The sequence below is a fragment of the Vigna umbellata genome, chromosome 10, assembly GCF_029865625.1.
Source record: "Vigna umbellata cultivar VRB3 chromosome 10, Vumbellata_1.0, whole genome shotgun sequence".
Lineage (NCBI taxonomy): Eukaryota > Viridiplantae > Streptophyta > Magnoliopsida > Fabales > Fabaceae > Vigna > Vigna umbellata.
In genome coordinates, this window is record NC_142174.1 from 14,662,814 (window position 1) to 14,689,054 (window position 26,241).

At 35.2% G+C, this 26,241-nt stretch overlaps 1 pseudogene across 1 annotated transcript; it reads right to left on the minus strand.

The window, feature by feature from the left end:
* Window positions 1-224: 224 nt before the first annotated feature.
* Window positions 225-25,206, minus strand: LOC124830722 (uncharacterized; annotated as a pseudogene). The gene is made up of 24 exons (XR_015782734.1): window positions 24,950-25,206; window positions 24,289-24,398; window positions 22,376-22,541; window positions 22,170-22,270; window positions 21,955-22,027; window positions 21,721-21,856; window positions 21,446-21,606; window positions 21,094-21,218; window positions 20,917-21,016; window positions 18,931-19,027; window positions 16,684-16,735; window positions 16,388-16,489; window positions 16,130-16,297; window positions 13,880-14,042; window positions 13,553-13,783; window positions 12,871-13,031; window positions 10,664-10,792; window positions 10,276-10,393; window positions 8,885-9,080; window positions 8,627-8,738; window positions 8,397-8,551; window positions 1,931-3,323; window positions 1,086-1,280; window positions 225-832 (listed from the first exon to the last, which is right to left on the minus strand). The product of XR_015782734.1 is annotated as an uncharacterized LOC124830722 (transcript).
* Between the last annotated feature and the right edge of the window lie 1,035 nt (window positions 25,207-26,241).

Below are 26,241 nucleotides of genomic sequence, written 5' to 3' on the forward strand. Positions count from 1 at the left end.
TTGTAATAGGCGCCAAGAAATGCTGTTATAGGAAATAAGCATCTGACGAGTTTCTTATAAAGCAAAGTTGTTTACGAATGAACAATTGTGTTCCTATCTTCCTAAATGGATAATATATATTTATCAAAATTATTGCATAACAACATTCTGTAATTACATAGAAAGTGTCCCCTTGATTGAGATTGAAAAAACAAATGGAAAACTGAAAAGCTGTAAGCCAAAAATGAAGAAATTATAATTTTCCTAGATCCATAGCCAGAAATTTTCTCAGTTATACGAATCCCTTCCTACAATGGAGCTGCTTCTCTCTATACAACAGCATCGCAAGGAAACACAGTACAAGCAAATAAATTTTAGTGGCTCAACCAAAAGGAGAAGGAACTGGTCCTGCGACTGCATCCGATCTCTTGATGCTGCCCATTCCACATATGATGCATCCTGGTGCAGTCACAGCTGAAAATTTAGATCCACAGAGATCACAGACATCATATCCAATGGTCGACAGCCTGCTCAATGTGGCAGCACAGAATTGTGATGGATCTTCCAATGGATCAATGGACTTGTTAACCAAACCCCTCTGAACACACAAATCAATGAGGCTCCTAAATTCTTCCTGCTTACTTGGAGGTGCTTTAGATAATAGTAGTTCTAACATTTTCTTGGAATATGCATAATTTTGCACCTCTATATTTCGTTTTATGGCAGTTCGAATGCAATTTATTCTGTGCTTTGCGAGCAAAGGCAATGAGCCTAGATGGCGTGAAAGTCTAGCCATCTCATCTTTCGCGCTAATAGCACTTGGACCATGAACTCTTTGCAAACGAACAATTTCCTGTAGTAATGAAGACAGGCTTAAGGTTATAAATAATTAAAGACTTTCAATGTAACAATAAAAACAGTTTCAATAGAACTGTCACTGATTACTTAGCTACACAACAAATATTGAGTATGGAAAATCGGTAACTACTGTTTTACGACAAGACCACATTATGACCAAGAGAAATAGAAGTTCAACAACCTAATTTACTTATTGGTCAGAGTCCATTCTATCCCTTCTATTAGCAATTGAAGCATAGTAGTAATACCCGAAGAAGAGTGACTGTTATCTTGTATTGAGCACATATGGTTGCTTGAGCTTTTATATCACTTCCACGAGATTGTTCTTTAGCTAATGCAAGAAAAGCTTCATCAAAGCAAGACAAAGCATCTGAAAGATGATTTAGCTCAAGGTGAGCAAGTCCAGTCTTGAAACACACAGAAGCAGCAGCTTCTCGGGGAACCTGTCATAGGAGACATAAGACTGGGAACTGAAAAATAATACACACTACAAAGTAGGAAACAGAAACTAGAACACAGTTTTTATTGAAGATACCTCCACAAGGTCCTTCAGCTGTTGGTAACAGTGTCATATAAGGACTTGTATAAAATTAAATATCAAAGATAAAGACTCAAACATAAGGAAAGTGACAGAGGAACTTAGACTCTTCAAGGGCTCAGCTTCCGCCCTTCCCATTCATCTCCCTTTTCATTCTAATTCACTAACAGAATCAGGTCACTTCCCCACCTGCAATCTGTGCAGTTATTACAATACACTCTCCCAAACTAGTCCTTCCAATTCCCTGCTGTCCTTTCCTTTCTTCCTAAAATACACCTTAGTTATATGCGATTCACTAGGTTCAGTAAAGTTGACTGCTTGGTTGCAGCATTATCAGAAGTAATCACTCTTTATAAGCACACCAGTTCAATCAGAAATTTTTTCCTGACAAGTCTATTTAATTTCTTCTCTATTTATAATATCAACAAAATGATTAAAGCAAACACCATAAAATGAGAATTTCTGTTTATGTATTCCCTTATCTTTAATACTATGTTTAGAAAGCATTACTCATCCTATGTGTAAATGAAAATGCATGCACATACGTATTTATACCTGTCCTGGTCTTACAGAGGATGGTGGAGAACCAGTTTGTGGAGGCTTTTCAGAATTAGAAGTATTTGGTACCCCAAATATACTAAGATCAAGAGGTTGGCTAGAAATTGGTGCCGGAAACTGTGATTGGGGAATGACTGCAGCCTGATTTGAGGATTGTGGTATACCACCATCAGGAAGTCCTACAGTCTCGATAGGAGACACAGGTAGTTGAACAGCTTGAGGAGAAACATGACCTTGATGACTAACATCAGATTCGTAAGCACTAGCCTGGTTTTGAGTTGCTTCGCCGCTTTGAGCTCCTGCAGTAAATTTAGAGAGATATCTACCAGCAGGAGCCAGTGAAGCAGCAACCTGAAGAGATGGAATTGTATTCTCAAAGAAGTCTTCTGGAATAGGTCCTACTTTAGTTCCCCCACTTGCAACCCCAGGAGTTGGCTGTGAAATTGATTCTGGTTGAGTCAAGGAAATTGTACTAAACAGGTCACCTGGAGCTGAAACAGTGTGAGCAGCCACTCCAGTAGCTGCAGGTGGCTGAGACAGGCCAAGATCTTGGGATCCACTAGTAAAGGACCTACTCCTCGTTGGAGTTAACGCTTCACTTAGTTTAAATTTACTAGTGGCTTCTTTAATTTTATCCACATCCACAGAAGTGGTAACTGGCTTATCTCGTATTCTAACACGTAGCTTTTTGGTTTTTGATACTCCTTCCTCATCACTGCTGCTGTCAGAAGCAGCAGCTCCATACATGGATTTCTTAAATTCCTCTTCTGCTTTAGTCTGTTCATCAGTTGAGGAACTGGCACCCTGTTTACTAAACCTTTCCAGACCCATTAATGGAACACCTTTTGCATTACCAACCCCTTGATTAGATATGGGTTTAAGTGAAGATACTTCAAGACCATTTGCTTTAAAATCCTTACTTGCAGGGATTAAGTCTTTAACCAAGCTATCTTCCCTTACCTCAACAACATTGCCTCTTCCTCTAATTGAGCCTAAATACACACCTATATGATCTACAATAATGGATGGAATAGCACCATCATCATTCTTCATATATGGCGTCACCTCTGCAGCAAGCTCCCACTGAGGTATATCCTTTGCATTAGTAGGGGTTTTGATTTCCCAGTTGCCACCACCCCATTCAGGTCCTTTAGGAACCATACTTTCTGCTGCAAAGTTGGCAAATATGCCCTGAGTCCATCCACTAGATCGAATCCGTAAAATCCTTTCAGTGTATCGCCTCAATTCTGAGTCAAGAGCTTCTTCTTCCAACTTCTGAGCAAGACGCCTCATTGCACTAGGATTTAGGTGGCATATAAATAGATCAAGCATGCTTTCGTAATCTGATGTAACTTCAAAGGTTTCTTTTGCACTATCAAACTGACCGAACCTGCAAGTGATCTTAAATTAGAAGTGAACATACATTTAAATCACAATATTTGAAAAACTTAATCATAATCATCCATACACCAGCTCATCAATAGCATCAGATAAGTAGAATAGTAATGTAGACCACTAATTAGGATTACCATATCTCATTTTTATTTCCCTGGATCAGATTTGCATATCAAAATCCCTGATTTCAGATTTATATACGAGAAGGTTGATGGAATTATAAGTTGATACAGATTGTTATTTTTACACCTAGAAGCTACTGAGTTTAGCAGTAGGAAGGAACTAAAACAAAGTGTATAGGGATACAACAAGTAATTAAACCACACAAGAATAAGACCTTGTTACTGTTAGAAGTGGACTTTAAGCCTAACTCAACCCCACAAAACCGGCTTGTAAGGTGAGGTTTGCACCCACTTATAAACTATGAATTGACCTTATCTCTAGTTGATATGGGACTTCCAACACTCCTCCTCACGCCGAGGTATATACATCTCGAGCGTGGGATTAGACATTTTAATGGGTGGTTCGATAGCGGCCCGATAGAGGCCGATAGCGGGTGGAACAATATATCTAGCAAACAACAAATATCGCTAGGATAGGCTCTGACCATGACTCTGATACCATGTTGAAAAAAACAGTAGTAGGATGCTGGAATTAATTATTCTCTCATTCATACTTTTGAAACAATACATAGGTGTTTAAAAAGAAACAAACTATTGTCTAATTAAGGTAAAAAAGCTCTTAAAATAAAGTCTCTAAATCAGAAGATACCTACCCAATAATACTTGTTCTTAATAAAAGAAAATCTGCCCAATAATTACTAATCCTAATCCCTTAATTTTAGGGATTACACATAATTGCAGGAATACACATAATTGCTATATTAATTGTGTAATAAATTCACATATTCTGACCACACGTTATTCATAAAACATTCAGAAAAGGGGAAGGTAACAGTTCTTTTGGTGTATGTGGATGATATTATAGTAACTGGGAATGATGAAAAAGAAAATGGAAAAATTGAAACAAAGACTAGTCCAAGAATTTGATCTCAATTGTTCTGCAATGTTTTCCCCATCTCTATGTGTTTTTCAGGAGCAGGACTCGGGGAGGAGGATTGGACTTGCTAAAGAAAAAGATGGTCTTTACTACTTGGAAGTATCTCAAGAATCCCAAACCAACCAAGCAAAATCCCTTCACAGTATAACAAATAAGGATGAACTATGGTTGTATCACTATCGTCTAGGACATCCATCATTTAAGGTGCTACAATTTATGTTTCCTCATTTGTATGAAAACTTAGATATCTCAAAACTTCATTGTGAAACTTGTGAGTTAGCCAAGCATACTCGTGCATTTTTCCCCAACAACAATAATAGAAGCTCTCAACCTTTTCAATTGATTCATAGTGATATATGGGGACCGTCTACAGTACCAAATATTTATGGGGCCCGCTGGTTTGTAACATTTATTGATGATTGCACTAGGGTTACTTGGCTCTATTTGCTTAAACAAAACTTTGATGTCAGGACTATCATTCCCATATCTCACTCAATGATTAGAACTCAATTTGGAGTTAATATTAAAAGGTTTAGGACCGATAATGCTAGAGATTATTTCAACCAAACCATATCCTTGTATTTCCAATCTAATGGGATCATCCATGACTCTTCATGTGTTTATACCCCACAACAAAATGGAGTGGCAGAAAGGAAAAATGGGCATTTACTCAATATAACTCGGGCTCTTCTTTTTCAAGGGAATGTTCCAAAAAATTATTGGGGAGAAGTTGTTCTTACTGCATCATATCTTATTAATAGACTTCCCTCTCATGGCCTAAGTAATAAGAGTCCAATAGAAGTCCTAAATAATTTCTGTCCTCACTTTAAGAAATCAAATGAACTGATTCCTAGAATATTTGGATGTACAACCTTTGCACATGTCCCTGTTCAAGCTAGAGATAAACTGGATCCCAGGGCTGTTAAATGTATTTTTTAGGATATTCAGCCTCACAAAAAGGGTATAAATGTTATGATCCTATCATTAACAAATGGTATATCTTAGCTGATGTTACTTTTCTTGAAACTAAACCTTTTTTTAACAAAACCAATCTTACAGAACAATGTCTAGAAGACCCTCATGAAAATACTGAGTTCTTAACTCTGCCATATATCACAACCAACAGATCTGAGCCTCCAACTATCCAACATAATTCTGAACGAGGATTAGAAGCTATGGATACAGATTTCCCCATTGAAGCAACTCGAATAGAAGTTGACAATCCTCCGAGATTTAACAAGGTTTACACCAGGAGAAAGCAAATTCTAGAGATGATGCAAGTCCATGAATCCAATCCAAGTTCTGCACCAAAAAATGAAGAAATACCTGAACCAGAAAATGAGATTGACCTTCCAATAGCCATCCGAAAAGGTACTAGAAATTGCCCTAAAAAACCTCTCTATCCTCTCTCAAATTATGTTTCTTATGATAGATTATCAGCTAACCATAAAAGCTTTATTGTAAACTTGAATTCTGTGGTTATACCAAATAATATTACTGAAGCACTAGCAAAGAAAGAGTGGAGAGATGCTATGCAAGTGGAAATGAAAGCATTAGAGAAGAATAACACTTGGGAAATTGTGGATAAACCCAAAGAAAAGAACATTGTTGACTGTAAGTGGATATTCACAGTAAAATATAGTGTTGATGGGTCACTTGAACGATACAAAGCAAGATTGGTGGCCAAAGGATACACTCAAGCATATGGAATAGACTATGAAGAGACGTTTGCACCAGTTGCTAAAATGAATACTCTAAGGATTCTTCTATCCTTAGCTGCTCGTTTTGATTGGAAACTACTACAATATGATGTTAAAAATGCCTTTCTTCATGGAGACCTAGAGGAAGAAATCTACATGAATATCCCACAAGGGGTTGAAGGAGATAGACAAAATAAGGTGTGCAGACTTAAGAAGGCACTATATGGACTAAAACAATCTCCTAGAGCATGGTTTGGGAGGTTCTCAAAAGTTATGAAGGGATTTGGCTACAAACAAAGCCAAGGAGACCACACGTTGTTCATAAAACATTCAGAAAAGGGGAAGGTAATAGTTCTTTTGGTGTATGTGGATGATATTATAGTAACTGGGAATGATGAAAAAGAAAAGGAAAAATTGAAACAAAGACTAGTCCAAGAATTTGATCTCAAAGAGCTTGGAAAACTGAAATATTTTCTAGGAATTGAAGTAGCATACTCTACCCAAGGAATTATATCCTAACAAAAATACATAACCGATTTGTTGGCTGAGACAAAGACTATTGGATGCAGACCCGCAACAACTCCAATTGACCCCAATCACAAACTGAGTAAATCTGGAGATGAACCAGAAGTAGAAAAAAGGATGTACCAGAGGCTGGTCAGAAAATTAATATATTTGGCGCATACCCGACCAGATATTGCCCATTCGGTAAGTGTAATAAGTCAGTTTATGCATGAACCAAAAGAGTCTCACCTTCAAGATGCCTACAGGATTCTACATTACTTAAAAGGCACTCCCGAAAAGGGAATCCTATTCAAGAAGAATGAAAAATTGAACCTTGAAGCCTACATCGATGCAGACTATGCAGGATCTCTAATTGATAGAAGATTGACTACTGGATATTGTACTTTCCTGGGTGGAAATTTAGTAACTTGGAGAAGTAAAAAACAAAATGTAGTGTCTAGATCATCAGCTGAATCAGAGTTCAGAGCACTTGCTCAAGGAATATGTGAATTATTATGGATACAAATTATTCTGGATGATTTGAAAGTTGATTTGAAGGGTCCCATGAAACTGTACTGTGATAATAAATCAGCAATAGAAATTGCACATAATCTGGTTCAACATGACTAGACAAAACACGTTGAAATAGATAGACACTTCATCAAAGAAAAAGTAGACGAAGGTCTAATATGCATGGCATATGTCCCATCCAGGCAACAAGTAGCTGATGTGTTAAAAAAAGGTCTCAATAGCCCTATCTTCCAAGATCTTATAAGCAAGCTGTGAATGACCAATATCTATTCCTCAGCTTGAGGGGGGTGTCAGAATATGTGAATTTATTACACAATTAATATAGCAATTATGTGTATTCCTGCAATTATGTGTAATCCCTAAAATTAAGGGATGAGGATTAGTAATTATTGGGCAGATTTTCTTTTATTAAGAACAGGTATTATTGGGTAGATATCTCCTGATTTAGAGACTTTATTTCAGGAGATTTCTTACCTTAATTAGACAATAGTTTGTTTCTTTTTAAACACCTATGTATTGTTTCAAAAGTATGAATGAGAGAATAATTAATTCCAGCATCCTACTACTGTTTTTTTCAACAGTTACATAAACTTATCTACAAGTACTTAAAAGAAAAGGACAGCGTGAATGGAGTTTCACACCCATACACTAAAATCAATTTATGCACCATATTTTATGGAGAAGTTAATAATTGAACTTCTATAGAAAATAAATTTGCATAAGTTGGTTTTGGCTTATTGAAGAATGCCAAGTGTATGTTATTAATGATATACAACAACCACAAAAAACTTCAATAATCAAGCCTTTTCTCTCTAGGTTGGTAAACTACACGAATCAGAAGACATCATAATGACCAAAAGTTGTTGGCACAAGTGGTTTTGCAATTGGGTTCCTTAACCAAGGATTGGGATTGATCCCCAGCTCGGACATGGAGTTGTTATTTATAAGTACTACTTTACCCTAAAATGAATCAATCGGGTGGGAGGAGCATTAGTTTGGTGCCAAATCGAAGCCCAAATATCCCCTGGTTCTATTGCAAATCATATCTATACAGTATAGTCAAGCAATTAAAGCATCCACTAAAAAAGTTAATAAAAAAATCTACAGTTTTCACATATAATATAGAATTTTAGGTACATAATAGCTTAACTATTGGCTTACAATTAAAGAAAATCAATAATGACGAAACATACAATCATCATATTTCAGCAGTTCCATTAGTCACAGTGGCAGCATCATAGGTTCATTTAAGTTTTGTAGTAACCGTTACCAACCTGATACAGGAATAACCCAACTGTCTGAACCTGTGAAATAAATGAGATGTAGGAGGACATTGTGGGTAATCTCTTGAACGCAGGAATTCGTCTTTTAGAACTGACAAAGCAGTGGAAAAACGAAGAGCTTTCACAGCATAGACACCCCGCATCACCTGATGTTAAAATAAACATCCTTAGAAGATCAAATAGATCAAAACTAAAAGCCAAGACATAATTTTAGAACTTACTTGGGTGAACTGTGGACCTGATTGAGATAATGACACAGCTAAGTCTCCACAAACTGGAGAACCTCTAGCAAGGATGTCCAGAGACCTAGGTGTTATGCGCAAGCTGTCAAACCTTCATTGAAATAAGAATTTACAAAGACACCGTGTCAGTTGTTACAAAGCTTTAATATAAATATAGAAATGTTAAAAGCCTAAAACATTCTACCCTATATAGAAAGAAGACAGAATTTTCTGATAGCAATTGGTAGAAAAAGACACCTTGATGTTATTTGGTACAGTATTTCTGATAGGTCAAGCTTCTGCTCAAAACTTTGTTGCATTGTGGCAAATCCAATAAGAAGAGGCTCAAGAAGACCAACAAGACAGCTTTTGACCTCAAATCCCCTCTTCTGTTTGGGATTTATTTCTGTAGGGCTAGCAAGCAACAATCGATCATTCAAAGCACCAACCAAGACTGTATAAGGAATTTATAAAAAATAGATCATTAGGACAATACACAGAAAAGAAATCTAAGAGCACAAGTTAATTAGTCTTTTAGTTTCCCTGTTACTCTTGTTACTTGTACAGATTTGTTTCCCTGTAGTTAGTTTCCATTTAATTTCCTTTAATTATGATAGACATCTCTTATGTAGATGTAAGGTCAGAATTAATTAGTCAATATATATTTGTTGTGAGATGCGACTGACTCCAGATAAAAAGACTCACTTCAGAATATATATGTTCTTGGAAGTGCTAGAAGTAAAATGTAGTAACAAGATCAAGTGTCAAGAAAGAATTTTGGGTCATATCCCAGGGAGTTTATGAGTTTTTGTGGATGAAAATAATTTTTGATCTTAAAGTATGAAGTCCCTGTGGCACTTATCTGCGTCAACAAATATGCCATTAGCATTCATTAGATTTTAGAGAATAGTTGAGAGAAAATTTCTACTCCGAAAATACATTCAACCCAACTGAAAAAATTATAAAAGAGGTGTTATATACTGCACTTCAATTAACCAACAGTTTTGTTCGAGTCTACAGCTGTAAAAAGTAAAGAGCTACAATACTATCGTTGTACAAGAAGTAAACTAAATAAATAGTGAAAAAAAACTTGAATAGCCTTTCACACAGTGTAATCTAGTTCCGCATGGTAGAACAAAACGTATAGAGATGGATTGACAATTCAATATGGAGAAACTGGACATTGGGCTTATAACAACATTATATGTCCATCTGGGTATCATTTGACAGAATGCACTAAGGAACTTGGCAGAGTGCACTTACGAGATATGAATGAAAGATGTCCATTCACATTCACCAATTTGAGGAAGAGTATGTCCACTCACCAACATAAGGAGGAGTGTTAAAGTATGTATTATTTAATCCTTAACTTTCCCTGTTTCTGTTTTTGTTTGTACAATCTGTTTCTCTGTAATTAGTTTCCATTTCATTTCCTGAAACTATGATATCAAGATTCCTCCATTCATGTAAATACTAGGTTAAAATTAATTAGTCACTTAGTATATATCTGTATCCAGCCTGTACAAAATTGTCAGGGAAAAATATTCATCTTTTCCTCATATCTCAACTAAAAAATTAATTTCCAAAATAGAACACACAAAGTAGATGGCTAAGATATTGTGATATGCAAGCATGCAGTCAGATAATACCTGCACAAGGCATACTAGTTGACAAGATAGTCCTCACTTTTCCATCCCAGCCGAGTATACTAATTGCAGTGGCAGTAGAAAAAAGAAAGGCAGGCCCTATCCATAAGATTGATCTAAAGTAGGCATCAGTTAAGGCTTTAATACAAGAAAAAAATATCCAACTAAAATATGAAATTTATGGCCTGGTTGAGGAGGTGTGGAAAGTGGGAAGGTGGTTATAGAGAATAGAGTGAGAATGGTTTTCAACCGAAGTAATGGCTACAAGTAAAAGTGACAATACAATTTATGTTCACCTCCTCATCTTACATATTTGCTGATTAATCAAGTGTATGATTAATTAGAATAAATGGTTCCTTGATATTAATAGAAAAAAATAATCAAAGGATATTGAAGGAAGCCCTTTGTCAAAATTTGTCGAAGTTCCTGCAAGTATGCCAAGTGATGTCGAAACAATAAGTACTCTATGTGTTGTTAAAATTCCTGCAACGTGTCCCCTGAGAGTCTCTTGCCAGTAAACCTGCCCATTTTGAAAAAAAAAACATGTATTTATTACAAAGAAGAACCATAATAAAATCATTCAATAAAGTCTCTTTGCACTTTCTTATTTATAAATGCATAATCAGACATGCTTAGCCAGGTGAGAGATTCAGCCTATCACTCTATTTTATTTTAACATGGTATCTGAAGTCACTTTTACCCCTTGCCTTCCGGGAAAATATTTTTTTTTCTAGTCTGTTTCTTTGCCACCACTATGCCATCACTACCCAGTCTGGTCTCCCTGTTGTGCTCCCGCCGGCGACACCACAGTTCTGCTCGCCCTGGCTAGGCGACCACCACGCCGCAAAAATCGTAGTGATCGGAGCTTCAATGCCCTTCCACGTGCTGCCCTAGCCCCCGCCGGTGCCTCCGTGTCCCGCTGCACTTGGCGATGCGTCCGACATCTTCTCCGGCGGTGACCACCATCATTGGACTCGTCTCTCCTTCCTCTATCTATAACTTTCATCATGATAGGAGTTCATTGGAATTTTTTCACCTTTTTAAGGTTGTTTCACTCTCCCGGTGATAAGTTTCTGTCTCTACAATTATATGTAGCCTCTTATGTTGCTCTTATGATCCGTCTATCCATACTATGTACATGTACATCTATTTATTGACAAATTAGATCGAAATTTCAACATCGGACATTAGACTTTGACTTTATGTTGATCATCTTCATCAGAATGTGACCATCATTGCTAAAAGTTAGCTTTCTACTTGGTTGAAAATTGATGTTCAATGATGCATTGTACTTAAGTCTATTACTCATTAATCAGTGAAACAAATATGAGACATTGGGAACAAGTCAAATTGTTGTAGACCAATGATACTCAATGTCAAAATATCTTAAATATTTTCGCTCCTAGGAGTGTTAATGATATAATGGCTGAATATTTGGGTAAAGTTTATGCTCTTCGTTACTTCAATGATTTATTAAATCATTAAGAGATTTAAAATTAATTATATTTATAATTTGGTATTAACGGAAATATTAGATATAATTTTATGACCATCTCTTTATATTTTTCTATTTATATATGCAAAATTCTTTGCGGTCTTAACACATTAGAGATTCAGCCCAGGTTTCTCTTTCTCTTTTATTTCAACAAATATTATTTATGCAAACAAGAAACCCTAAACTAATGAGTAATAATGACTTTTACCAAAGGGGAGGCTTGGCTGTAAAGAGCCTTATTTTTCTCTGTGAATGCTAAGAAAACGCCTTCGATTATTCCCAAATGACAAACGTGTGTGAAGAACACAATTGCAAACAATTTGTGAAACGTGTGTGTGAAGAACACAATTGCAAACAATTTGATAGAGATTTTACATTAATTAGAGATATGACCAAAGTATTATATAGATAAATACAATCTTCATTTTACAAATCAGTTTTGCATTAATAATAGATGTTTCCGTCAGAATCAATGTGATTCAGAACTGGGAATAGAGAATACAATTAGAAATTAGAAATAGCAGGAGAAAATAAATGATAACAGGACAAATTCGAGAGTGCCCAATTTGCTCCTAATCCCAGAGGCAGTTTCCAGTCCCCTTCTCTCTCACTACAACCTCCTTTTTGTACTTTTTCCCTCTCTAGCAACTTCTGAACACCCTACGCCACTACTGCCAAGTCAGCAGTTAGTTAGGCTCCAATTCTCCCTCCTTACTGTGATACCTCTCTTCTGTCTCCTAATACACAACTTGAGTTCAGGGATCTTATCACTAGCTTACAAGCCTATATAAAGGCTTGAATGTCATCACTTTCTATTACTCTTCTCATTATCAATTCACAACTTATTTCAGTTTATTATTTAGTTTTCGAGTTTTTTCTTCTCTCTTTGGACTGAATCATGTATTCTATTATTTAATTACTCTTTAAAATTTATGGTTCATTTTGTTTTTCGAAAAAAAGAAGGAATTTAAATAACCACAATTCCATTAGTCTCCTTTTTTTTAATTCACTCATCCCTGGGTTTTTTCACTTAACTGCACAGACAAGGTGTGCACGACCACTACTTCTAGTCATAATTAAATAAGCACGCTATTGAATGATACCTGAAGTACAATCTCATTCCTTTTCAATTTGAGTGACGTTTTGCCCTCGCCCGTGGTTGATATATAATGCCCTTTGGAAGATGAAGTGGAAAGGCGGTACCCTTGTATGAGCTTTACTAGTCCAATTTGGCTCCCATGAGAAGCAAACATCAAAGTTGAATCTGGGACCAGTAACAAGAAATCAGTACTTAATACTGCTAGTAAAATAATGGCAATGGTGAAAAAGATGTGTTAGGTTGTAAGGGAAAGATCAAACGTCGCCAGTTTAATTAGGACTTGATATTATTTAAACTTGATTTTTTCTACAAAACTATATTGACCAATCCAACCATTGAATATGCGTAAATATTATCAAAAACTTGGAAGGCAAAATATCAGAGAAGTTAAATTAGAAAAAAGTTACTGGGAAATGGTAAATGTTTCCATTTATTTGAAAAGTAGGGTTTACAAATATATTCAAGAATTCCTCACGGAGTGCGAAAGTTCTTCAATGTGAAATTTTATGTGCATGATGCATATGATACAAATTTTAATACAAAAAGGGGTTTTGTGAGAATTACACCCTATAGGAAGTAATTTATTTTAAGATTAATTTGATTTACTGCAGTATCAATGGACCCCATCACTCCAAATGTACGCAGAAACAAAAAGTGATGAAGTAAATATGTATGTATTCAAGCACCTAAAGGAGTTGAATAGATACGATCAACTTCAGTTTCAAACATAAATGGCGTTGGGCCGCGAATTGAACCATCGTTAGTTTCTGTAGGTTGATTTTCTTCAAAAAGTTTATCATTTTCCTTTGTTTCTTGTGAGGCTCCTCCTGGTAGTGTATATACTGACAGCCCTGTCTTGTCATCATCGAGAATAGCAAACTGATTTTCATTCTGACCAATAAATGCCGCATCACAACCTGTAGACAATTACTAGAATTAATTACTTATAGCAACAATGCATGGCCAAACTCGGGAAGAGAAAATAAAACGTATTCTATGCGTATAAATAATACCTTTAACTGTGCTGCTTTTACTGTTTGATGTCATTGCATCAGTGTTTTCCCGGTAAAGTACAACTTCATTTGTAGTACCAGTAAATTCATAAACCGCAAGAAATAGGTGCTGTTTTTTACTGTAAATCAAGTATTTTGCTTGATACTCCACACCCCGAGGAATCTATACAAAGTTGTTGAACGTTGAAGGTTGAATATTGTTTTCACTTGTAAAATATAAATAGTTATAAACTAATCGTCAAACAGCTGCATGTGCTTTTATTTCAAATTTTCGAATAAGAATTTTAGAAGATTTAGGTAGATACAATCAAGATTTGATTACTCAAATCCTATCCTTCTTTTTCTTCCTAATTTTCCCCCTAATCTTAATCCTTATATTTATTTTCTAATGAGAGTGGTCAAGATCTCTCCAAGACAGTTTCCTCCATAACTAATGTAATTCTGATCAATGAATACTACAAATGTCATTTTCTTCTAAAATTGCATGGTATCTCTGTTCCTATGTTTTCCCACCATGTCTTCCATGAATTCTGTTGGCGACAAAGTTGCATCCTCATTAGTGGCAATGCTCTTTTCTTCAGTTGTATTTCCCAGATTATAATCCAACTGCTGAATGGAGAAGGGTCATTTTAAGCCTCAAATAGAGAAAACATGGAGTAGAAGGGAAAGTCCCTTCCTTTCACTAAGGAACAATTAAAACACTTGTGCAAGTTCTTTTCAACTAAAATTTCTCTTAGTGCTACAAAATTCTACTGGTTTTCTGAGTACAACATACAATTCTAAAACCCATTGATCATAGATATTGGAGTTACTGGCTGCTTGATATAATGTTCTTATCTATTCTCCACACACTGTCCTTGTGCAAGTCATAATAGGATTGTATTTTACTTATAGTACTTTGATCATATAACTAATTGATATGGACCTTCTAACTCACCCTCTTAGGATGACCCCATGATGACTAAATTGCAAATGACCCAATTGGCCCAACAACAATCGACTCTATATCATTTTATAATTTGGTTTAAGCCTAACCAATACTACAAAACCCGCTAGTAAAATGAGCATTCCTCCAATTATATACACTACTTTGGGCTTATCATTAGTTAATATGGGGTCCCTAATATATTGCCAATAGAAAGGGTAAAAAATCATGAACAGAACATCCTCCTATTTCAAATTTAGTCACTTGAAAACTTGTACCCTTCCTTTAAGGCTTTTATATAAAAAAATGACAAAAAAACATAAATTCCTAAAGGTATACAAGTTTCTCTAAGAGATCTTGAATGGAACGAAGCTGTCTTTCACAAGATGATAGCCATAGGGGAGAGAAGATGGAAAATTTGACTTATCGTTAGAGTTCTTTTGTCATGCTACCAATATAGATTGATCATTATTACGACAACTAGATGTGAATACCGCCTTTCTAAATGGGGATTTGAAGGGAAAAGTCTACATGAATGCATCTCCAAGTGTTGAATCACATTTTAATAAAAGAAAATGTTAAAAACACTCTCTAACACACTCTTGATTGAAATTTATTGGAAATCACAAAATTGTGTACGTCTCACACTTACAGATTCTTTAATGAACATCTACCATGATGTTGAAACTTTCAGTAAAATTTTAACCAATAACAGTGTGTTTTAAAGAGTGAGTTCCAAAAACTAGTCTTTAGAAATCTAAACAAAATGAAACAATTATCTAAGGCTTGGTATATGAGGTTTGCCTAATTTGTTAATAAGCTAATGTATGTTCAATGTGAAAGTGATCATACAACATAAAACAATCTTCTAGAGGAAAAATAGTTTGCTGGACCCAACCAAATTTGCAAGCCATTTCTTTCTACTTCACAGTAAGCGGCAAACATTCTAACAAAAGGACTGCTTGGACCTAGTTTGGAAATCTTTATAAGCAAGTTGGCCATGTTCGACATCTATGCACCAACTTAAGGGAGTATTCACTTATGTGCTTTTATTTTAAATATAATACAAGGATAAAAAAAGATTTAGGTAATTTGTAGATGAAATTATTCAAACATAACCTTTAATGATCCCTTATTTTACTCCTTATCTTATCCTTATATTTATTTTGTACTCAATTTGTTTAGGATCTTCCCTAAACTCTACCAATATAACTTTCTAATGCAATTCTGCTCAATCAATAATAAGAAATATAATTTTGTCAATATTGTGCAAACGATAAATTCTATAGAAAAAAAGACAATATGGTATTTGTTTAACTTACTACTCTTTCTAGTCTCTACATTACCGAATTGTAAAGCTTCTTGTAGATACTGTCAGATCCAGATAATATATTATATGCCATAAGATTAGGTCCATCCACATAAAAAGCCCTGACAGGATAGTGAAGAACTGGATTCTCTTTATTGAAGAAATTTAGCTCCAAATGAAATGGCTGGGAATGCATAAATGGTATAAGATGATTGAATAACAATGTACTAGAAAAACAAATCAATCTCAAAGTCAAATGTTAAAGGAATCTTGCCTGTACAACTGGAATGCCCTTCAAATGATGCTTGGTATTTAGAACAGTGATGAGAGGCAAGCGAGATATTGGAGCAATTTTTGTATTGCCTTCCATAAAATGCTATAAGAACAAATGTACAAGTACAAAATATGGGTCAGGAGCGAGAAGATTATATAAACTACTCTAAGGAAATTAAACACGGGGCTGTAAGAAAATTTGGTCCATCCAAATTGGTGGTCAAACATTAGAGTCACATGTATGTCATTGCATCATTCATCTATTTAAGTAAAAGAAAATACAAGAAAGAAATATACACTGTAAAGAAAAGCCTTCCTTGCAATGTCTAATATTGTGAGATGATTGTGGCTGCAAGGAAGAGAGTAGACAATCAACAAGGACATAAGATAATTATAAAGTGGAAATAATTACACGTACTGGATAACGAACTATAGGATAAAAGAGTCAAAAGTAATGAGTAGTAAAGCAATTTGAACAATTATAAACTTCAAATTGCTTAATTTAAGACTAATCTCAGAAAATGTTTCCTCAAAATAAGTTTAAACACAGTGAATTATCATGCAATAGATTATCAATTAGAAAAAACTAAAGCTTTGGTTTCGCTATTCAAATCTCTTTCCCAACCAATCTCCCTCCTCTCCTCGATTTACTCTCTTTCTATACATATCGTTATTTCAACACTTCATCCTTTAGATCCCTTCATTCTCAACCTCCTTGTCACATTTGTCTCCCTCCCTGTCAGTGTCCATTATGAAAAATTTGAGGTAAACAAGGTGTGTTAAAACCCTGTCTCCATTTCGCTTTATTACTCACTCATGGAACCTAAACCTACCAAACAGGTCATGCATCCCACTTGGCTGAAAGCTGCTAAAGCTTAACATATGCTGTCCTTAGTAACAGTACTAGGTCTTTTGTTCCCTTACCCTCAAATCGTTCTATCATTCACTGTAAGTGTTAGGAGTTGGAGGGTTTACGAGAGAAGGAATAAAACTAGGAATACCTAATTGTTTTGGCAGTTAGGAGGAGTGAGTATTCGTTTGTATAAATAGCTAACTGAATAGCTGTGAATAGTTAGTTGATTGTTTTGTAGAAGTCTAACAGAAATTTATCATTCCTGAGGAGGAGGTTAAGCTCTCACAGTTCACATACTCTGTATTCTTTTACTATCAATACAAGAATATATCATTCTTTCTTCTGGGTGTGGGTGTGTTGTGTGCCTTTTAGACTGTTTGTGAAGGGTTCTTAGAAGGGAACCTAACAGTAAGTGTTTCAGGTTAAAGATGACAGTTGAGAATCAAATTAGAATATTTTGATATGAATATCTCATTCAAAGGAAATAAAATATCCTCTAATCATGTTTAATGAATGAATTAAGCCTATATCATCATGATTCTGTGGTGTATTCTAATACAGTGTTATGCTCAATAAACCTCTATTTTATCTCATGTAACTTGGTATAAGAGCCTGTTTTTCTTCCACATGAAATTTGTGAATTGCTTTGGAGTGTAGCACAACTATGTGCATATATAAAGACCTAATGACTCTTTTAGCCCCACCATGCTTTCATCGCCCTGTGGTTTCCTATATTGGGCGAGATCATGCAACACTCCATGAATTCAATGATCTCCTGCCACCGGCTACTTCTATCCTGACCGAGACCAAGAAGGAATTGGAGAATCAAAGTACCTTTTTCATGACTTTGGCTCTCTAGACTGCCTCTAGAATATTTTGTCCTCTTCCCCCATTCACATCTTTACATGCTTCCTCCTTGTGTCTTTAGTACCGCCTACTTTCTTCATAACCTTACCTTAGGCCTTGAAAAATTGGCACCCAAGTCATACAAATGTGTCTTATGAGGGTAATCATTGATCACAAAAAGTTCAGTGAGCCTATGACACTGTGAGCAATGTGGCTTTCTTGCTCATAATCTAATTCTTCATGGTCACACCAACCACATGCAATTGGATCTCCTTTTTGTTCGCAAAAAGAATAATAAACAAACAACTGCAAGTTGTGCATATCCTTCGTTCTTGTTAACATGTCGATATTTTGATCAAGGATATAACTCCAACTCGGTTTGTAGCTCTTAAGACCAACATTGCAGTGGTTGACTCCAGCTTGTTCCATTCACGAGCTTGGGCGGTATTACTATTAGAGCAAAGTTTACTCTGTAAACAGATTTTTGTATAACTACTGTTATCTCATAGTTATTTGTCAGGGTTTGTCACATTCGTAATAAATGTACTCTGTAACTACTGTTATCTCATAGTTATTTGTCAGGTTTTGAACATCTACATATACTTGATCTCTTACCTGTTGTAATCAGTTAATTAAAGTTTGGAAATACTAAGATTCTTCCTCTCTCATTTTCATAATTCAAAATATAATATAGTAGTACCCAGTTAAGTTTCAAGACTAAAAACTAAAACCACAAAAAATGGGATCTTGTCAGAACAGCATAATATACAGTGGTTTCTAATCACCAGGTTTTCCATATAATACTAGTAATATTTTCCTCTTCTCAGTTGTAGATTTGAACTCACCCTTTCAAATGATGCTCCTGTAATTGAGCTTGCAGCTGATGGTCTGCTAACACTCCAGATGAACCCAAGGCTGATAATTTTTCTTTTAAAAAAGATGCTGCATAGCATCTCTATCTTTAGCATATATCTCATTAAAGAGCTTCATCATTAAAACAACAATTATTATGCTAATATGACAAGTATGACACTAATATAGGCAATAAACTGAAAAGACTAACAATACACAGTAAAAAAAGTAAGTAGCAAAATATGCACACAAAAATGAGTATGTTAAGAATTTTTGCTTAGGCTAATGGTTTTCTTTCTGAACTCAATTAGTGATCTGAGCCTTTACGTGTCAGCACCAATGCTTTCTATTAGTGTCAAAAATATTATTTCCGATATTATTCATGGAGGAGCAATTGCTCTTAAATAGAATACATAGACATAATAACCAAAAGTTCTAATTTATGACTTGGAGTGAGACAAACATTTAGCTTGGAGTGAGACAAACATTTAGTGTTTTACCAAAAACTTATGTATAATCTTTGACCTTCTAGAAGTAGATAGGCGCACACTTGGCCTCCAAGGCTAGCACAGTCGTTGTCCTTGTAGCCCTAGCTTCTAGAATGTGATGTATTTACCTCTAGGACTAATAACATCTGAACCAACTATATAAGGGATCGACACCACTCTTTACCCAAAACCTTAAGATAATGAGTTAATGGGTCTTTCATCTTTATATACTGCTCTACTTTCTCATTTCTATCCAATGTGGGACTTGGACTCACACTTGGATACCCAACAATATATTGGAGACTCTCAAAACTTTCAAGACATGCTGTTCATTTTAGAGGGAGGTTCAAAGTATTTTTGCTAATAACATTCAACGATAGCAGGATTCTACACAAAATTTGGTCTCTCTTAAACATACCGATCATGACATGATATCATATACATTGATCAATCCCAATCAGTTGTATTGCATTAGAACTTAAGCGTTTGTAGAGGGAAAATCATTAGAAAAGGTGAAGAAACTTAACAAACTCTACTCGGCACTGGTTCTTTGTTGTTTGAATCCATATTTTGATCACCTTCCTGGCCAAATTCTTACCAGTGAAGAGATTCCTTTAATGGAAAGTTTTAACAGCAAGGCTTCTTCACAATCCTACTCTAAAAAATAGTGGAGGTACTCCTAAGTTTGCTGAATCTTCGACAATGGTATCTACTTATAGAAGGGGAGGTCGTGGAAACCAAGCAGGATGCAATGGTCGAGGAAATCATCGTCTAATGTAAGAGAATGAGTCATACTCAATAAACTCGTTACTCCTTACACGATTTCCTTTAGAAAACAGAAAATGTTTTTAATTTCTAAACTATTGTGATTGTAAGATTTTAATCTCCTAATTTCTAATTGAATAATTCAAGTTTTCTCCCTTCCATCTTGATTCCATTCAGTAATTTAGCCATTAGTTTGTTCAAAGTGAAAAGACATTTCTTCACTTGTTCATTGGTGTCAAAAATAAAAAATTCACATACAAGCCTAGTGATAATGACAATTTTGTCTATACAATCAAAGTACCTTTTTAGGTTATAGTAGTACAAGTATTTTGTGTTTTAGCTTGTATATTGCATTTACACTCTACTTTGTGATGCCAGTCTGTCACACTAACTAACTCCATCAAATGGAATTAGGATGTAGCGACCATATTGCAAAGGATAGAAATGTAAGGAAACAAAATAACTTGATATAAATCCGAGACCAAAACTGACAATCACAATAGCTATGGAACTAAAACATAAACTATTTTAAGAGCGCTTAAGATTTACGAATAGAGGCCATTGCACTATGAACTATCCTATTGTAGTTTTTCTCAGGTTGGTCACCACATATCACTATCCGAGACAAATATCGATGTTATAATGGCAAATTCGATGCACAAATTGGCAGTTGTTAACTCGAATACTAAAGGATCTTTAGATTCTAGTTAAATAAAAATCAATCACCTGATGATCCCCGTGCACATTGCAAAACTGAATAAAGTTTCTTTCTCCTTTCTCTACTGTACGTGGTCTTATTTTTCGAAGTTTCTCCACTTGTTACGTTCTATTAAAATAAACAACAAATTCATAAATCCAATATTCACGGGCGAAGGTATAAAATAATGGAAGGTTTCACGCAACTGCAAATACGAGTGCTGCTAAATTAGATCTTGGATGAAATTCTAAAGCTTTAATTCGTGGTAAGGGATACACAGCTTCTCCACCCTGTTGAGAAAGGATGCGAGGGATATCAAGTGCTTCAATTGCTGCATCGAATGTCAAAAGTATTAGCCAACCATGTTTAGTAAAATGAGTGAAGCAAGATAACTGCTGGAATGATCCTTCTCTCTATCCTTCTATATTCTACAGCATTTTACAAGAGGGGGGACAGGACCACTAGAAAGTTTGCATGAAAATTGATACAAGAGAAACAAGCTGTCAAAAACCAACGTGAAATTCAGAGTAGAGGCTTAAAGAGTCAAAGTTAGCTAACCAGCAGGCTCAAAAAAACTTGCCGGCATAGGAGGTGTGTTAGGATTAACTACAACCCGTGTTTTCCAAACTTGCAGATTTCCATCCCTTGATAGGGTTACAAGTAACCGTAATGTGGCTAGCCAAGCAACTGATGTTATTGGTTGTGATCCAACTTGTGTTCTGGATATGAAATAATATAACCATCAGAACCCAAGACAAACATGAATATTTCCACGATACAAGGTCTCTAAGTTACAGGAAAGGGAAATCTCAGCCATAGACACAGTTACTCACAATCCAATCATACTAGGTCTCTCAGTTGATACATCCCATGCCAATAGAGTACCACGTCGATCACCAATAAATATCCACTCTAGAGTTGGGTGAAATGCAAAAGCACCGGCACCATTAAGCTTTATAGTATTGTCAACTGAATAAGAAACAAAATAAAATAACAGTAAGGATATGACTCACAAGAGAAATATAAACCATCTTATCAAGAATAAAATGTGTCAGGAGTCATCTCACTTTGAAGTGTGTAATGAACAGCATAAGTGTGAATGTTATATGCTCGAATCAAACCTTCTGCATAAGCTACATACTAGGACAGAAAAGCAACGGAGTCAAAAGAACAGAGCTGAAGTATCATTAGAAGAGAGACTGGAAACTAAGTCTTTATTGAAGCACAAATATGCATAGCAGGAACCTGCTAAAAGTGATTAAAAATATATTCAAATAAATACCAGAACGGGGAGGCGAGGATGACAAGCAAGATTCACAATAGGCTTCTTCAAGTCTGTCTTAATTTTTGTGGGTGCTCTACCGCCTTCAACAGTTCCAACAACTTCATTTATGCAAAAACAGATATAGACCAAAAATATTAATATTAGCAGTCAAATTGGAGACAATAACACATCTAACTTAACATGTGAGAAACCAGATATCCAACCTGTCACACTCATCCGTCTATGAAATCCAAAAAACACAATAGATTGGCGTGGGCTTAATGCCAGATGAACTTCTGTATCAGAATAAATTTGCTCATTCTTCTTCTCTGGTGAATGCAGTACGGATGTTTGCTCTAAGTCAAAATCACAGGATCGTAATGTACAATCCTGCAAATGGAAAATCAACTGTTGTAATAAGTACAGAAGATCTTGGTGTCACAACTCAAAACATAAACCGATAAAAACAGGAATTCGGAACATTACATTCAGAAATAACAAAGACTAAAATTCTCCGAAGTTAGGGAAAGGAGTAAGTATAGAAAAATGTAATTTACCCGACAAATGGCACAGAAATTCACTACATTGGATTATCTATGTGTGCAACTTTTGGGCTAAAGGATGGAGATCAAATTACACCAATGTAACTTTTATCAACTACTGCATCATTCAATAACTTACAATTGGATCAAGTTTTCTTAAAACTCACCTTTGGATTTAAGGTTCTTTTCACGAAGATAATGCATACAAAATCTTATTTTAGTTCAAATTATTTGATACTTCATTCATATAGATAAATTTTACATAAGTAAAAAACATCAAAGATTATTTTGTCTTTAAAAATATACTAAAATATGAATTATGTGATTACCTTTTGTTCAATATGGAAAATATTTTGACATAAACAATCATAAAATTATAATTAAACAATTGAACAGACTTGTTCACTATGGAAAAACTTTGACATAAACAATCAATATGATATAAAATTATAATTAAACAATTGAACAGACAAAAATCACTTTTTATGTAAAGTTATTGATGATGTAATGGTTGAATTAAGTTACATTGGTATAAATGATCTCTCCTCATTAACTAAAATTATCAAAATCAAAATATATAACACCAAGCTCATAACAAATACCTTTCAATAAAAAAGGGAGAATGACACTCTAACCAAATATCAAGATATAATTAAATAGAAAAATGAATTAGTAAAATATCTTCCCAAACAATCCCGGCACGTGAAACCTCACAACATGCCCATCTCAGTTTCACTAAAATCAGAAGAAATATTACTACAGCAAGACTTTCTTAACTAACAAGTTTTTTCTTATTTTGAAGGAAAAAAAAGGAGAAAATTCAACTAAATTGCAGTCCAAATCTTAAGTACATAAATCCTTTATGTCCATTTTAATCCTAATTATTCCACACGTACATAATTTCCAATATTTTTCCTGAAATTGTTTCTTTTTCTGAACTGAACTTAACCATGTGAATGGTTCAGCAACATCCTACAATCTTGTCCTTATTACCTTAAATATACTAATGAGGACCTGATTTGCATACATATCTTGCCAAAAATACAAAAGCACAAACACGTTTCTGGAAATTTACGGATTTTAGGAGAACAATACGATAGGCTGAAACACATTAACCGTGCGTATAATATTTGTTGTATTTTAACCTTCCACTGTCCATACTTTATTGGGAGAAGAAGTTTCACAAGTTCCTTTGAGAACTGAAGCATTAGAAAATAATGTTACCATACAGCAAGTTTTATCTCACTAAACAAAATTGGCGACATTTGACCACACATTGTCATTGAGCTCAACTAAAGACCAAATTCCCATAGATGTATTCATCGGAACAATTTCCGTCATTACCTTAATTTGGTCTCCCACTCCCCCTTTTCATAAAACTAAAATCCATTCAATTTACACTCCTCGCTAGTACTTCCAGTAGCCTTTTTAGTAAATGTCAAACCACCTTAACCGATTTCCTAGCATCAAGTTTTCAATCAGTTTCCAATCAATATATCTCCTCATATGCTAGCATTTTGAATACTAAAGGTATTACCAGAAACTACAAAAGAAAATTCTCATTTGCACAAAAATGTAAGTCCGGTAGGTCCAACCTGGAGAATTGCAATCACAGTATGCGCTCTTGTAGGACTATATAACATGCGGACAACTGGAGCACCAATTTCAAGAGTAGAAATCTTGCTTCCTGTTAATGCATCGAACTCTGCATACATGTAAACAGACTAATTAGGGACACATTTGCAAAAAATAATTCGAAAAGAAAATAATGAAGCAGAAAAAAAAAGGCAGGCCTACTCCACACGGGTTAATTCGCAAGAGCAATAGGCTAGGTGCGTGAAACCAGTGACTCGGATATAATAGATCAACAAAGAGAATTGTTCTCATCAATACATTCCTTTACAAATGAAAGCTTCAACATAAGTAAGTAATATTTACCAGGCATTACGTTAAGGTGGTTAACAAAGGTATTTAGTTAGGATTTTCTTATTTTAGACGGGCTTTTTACTTTGTAGTGAACAATAACTTCAAATGCAGCACCAAATTGGATATAGTTGTTTTAGGTTATGAATGAGCTAACCAATTCTTCCATCAAAGAAATGGTTCGTACTTTGCCATGCTGCATTACTTCTCACATGTTATAAGTAGTAATCCGAGACGCATGAGTAGGCGTTTCCAAATTCTAAAAGCAGAGTGAGGTTCGGGTCCTGAATCCAATAACACCACAAGAGAGTGCCACTACAGGAAGGTACTCACCGACGATGAAGTTTCCGATGGCGACGGCGACGAGTGCCTGATAAGGATGGAAGATAGCAGCATGTGGCTGCAAAGGTCTCACGCCAAGACCAACATGGCGCAGATCAAGATGCTGCAATGTTGTCCACTCCATGGACACGCTTCCCCAACGTCCACCTACAATTTCATCCTTACGTTTAGAGTTCAAAATACCGAATGGAGAAGAGGATGCAGACTTTGATTGGGTTCAGAAAAGGAATAGAATGGTAGCAACAAAAACTTGTAACTGTAAAATGGATATCGAATAGTAAGGAACTGCGAAATAGCGCGACCCAACGACCAGGTCCTATTTAAAAACTAAGAAATAAATAAACAGTTAAGAATAGGACAATGGTCAATGGATCAATGTTGGGCTATTGCTTCCTTCACCCCCACAATTACTAATGCACCCCCATAATATTGGGAAAATCCTTTTAAACATCCTTCACCAGTGCATCACACTACACCACCACTGCTATCATCATCATTGCAGTGGCAACGCTGCTGCAAAGGAAGGAAAAGAGAGGGAGAACGCTGCACAGGAAGAAGAAAGAAAATGCAGAAAAAACAAAACTCATTCCAGAATGCTTTTTGAAACATATTAGAATTTTTTTTTTCCGAAACACATTTGTTATGTGGCTATTCTGAATAGTACATTCTAAAAGGCATTTTATAAATTCTGAATTTTTTTTTAAACTTCACTTCGAAAATTTTATTTCAGAACTTATTTTATTTGTTTCAGAAAGTTTATTTTTGAAATTATGTTCTGAAAATTTTGTCCCAGAAACTTTGTTCCAGAAATGTTCTTCTCGAAATTTTGGAAAGCAGTGAAAAGTTTTCGAAATATATAATCTAAAATTAGAGTTGCCCATTTGATTCATACTCACATGCTTTGGTCTTCATTAATGGGAATTGAAGCCAAAAAAAAGCTCACAGAATAAAGAAAAAAACTCCCATTAAAAAGCTAAGAGAGTTAAAATGTTCACAAAAAAAAAAGTCTTATGACACATTCTTTTCATACATGAAAAAATATCAATTTTTTAAAATATATTATTAGACATTCAATTTAAGTTGGTCTATATTATTAAACAATCTCAATAAATTTATCTCAACTTTTAATTAAATAACCCCAAATCAAAATTCATACAAATTGATTTATAGTTTCTACCAAATTGATTTATATTTTCAATTTAGAGTGATTATCTCAAATTCCAATCGAGATCAATCCGAGTGAACCTTTAATCTAAAACGAATTAACCTTCAACCCAAATTGT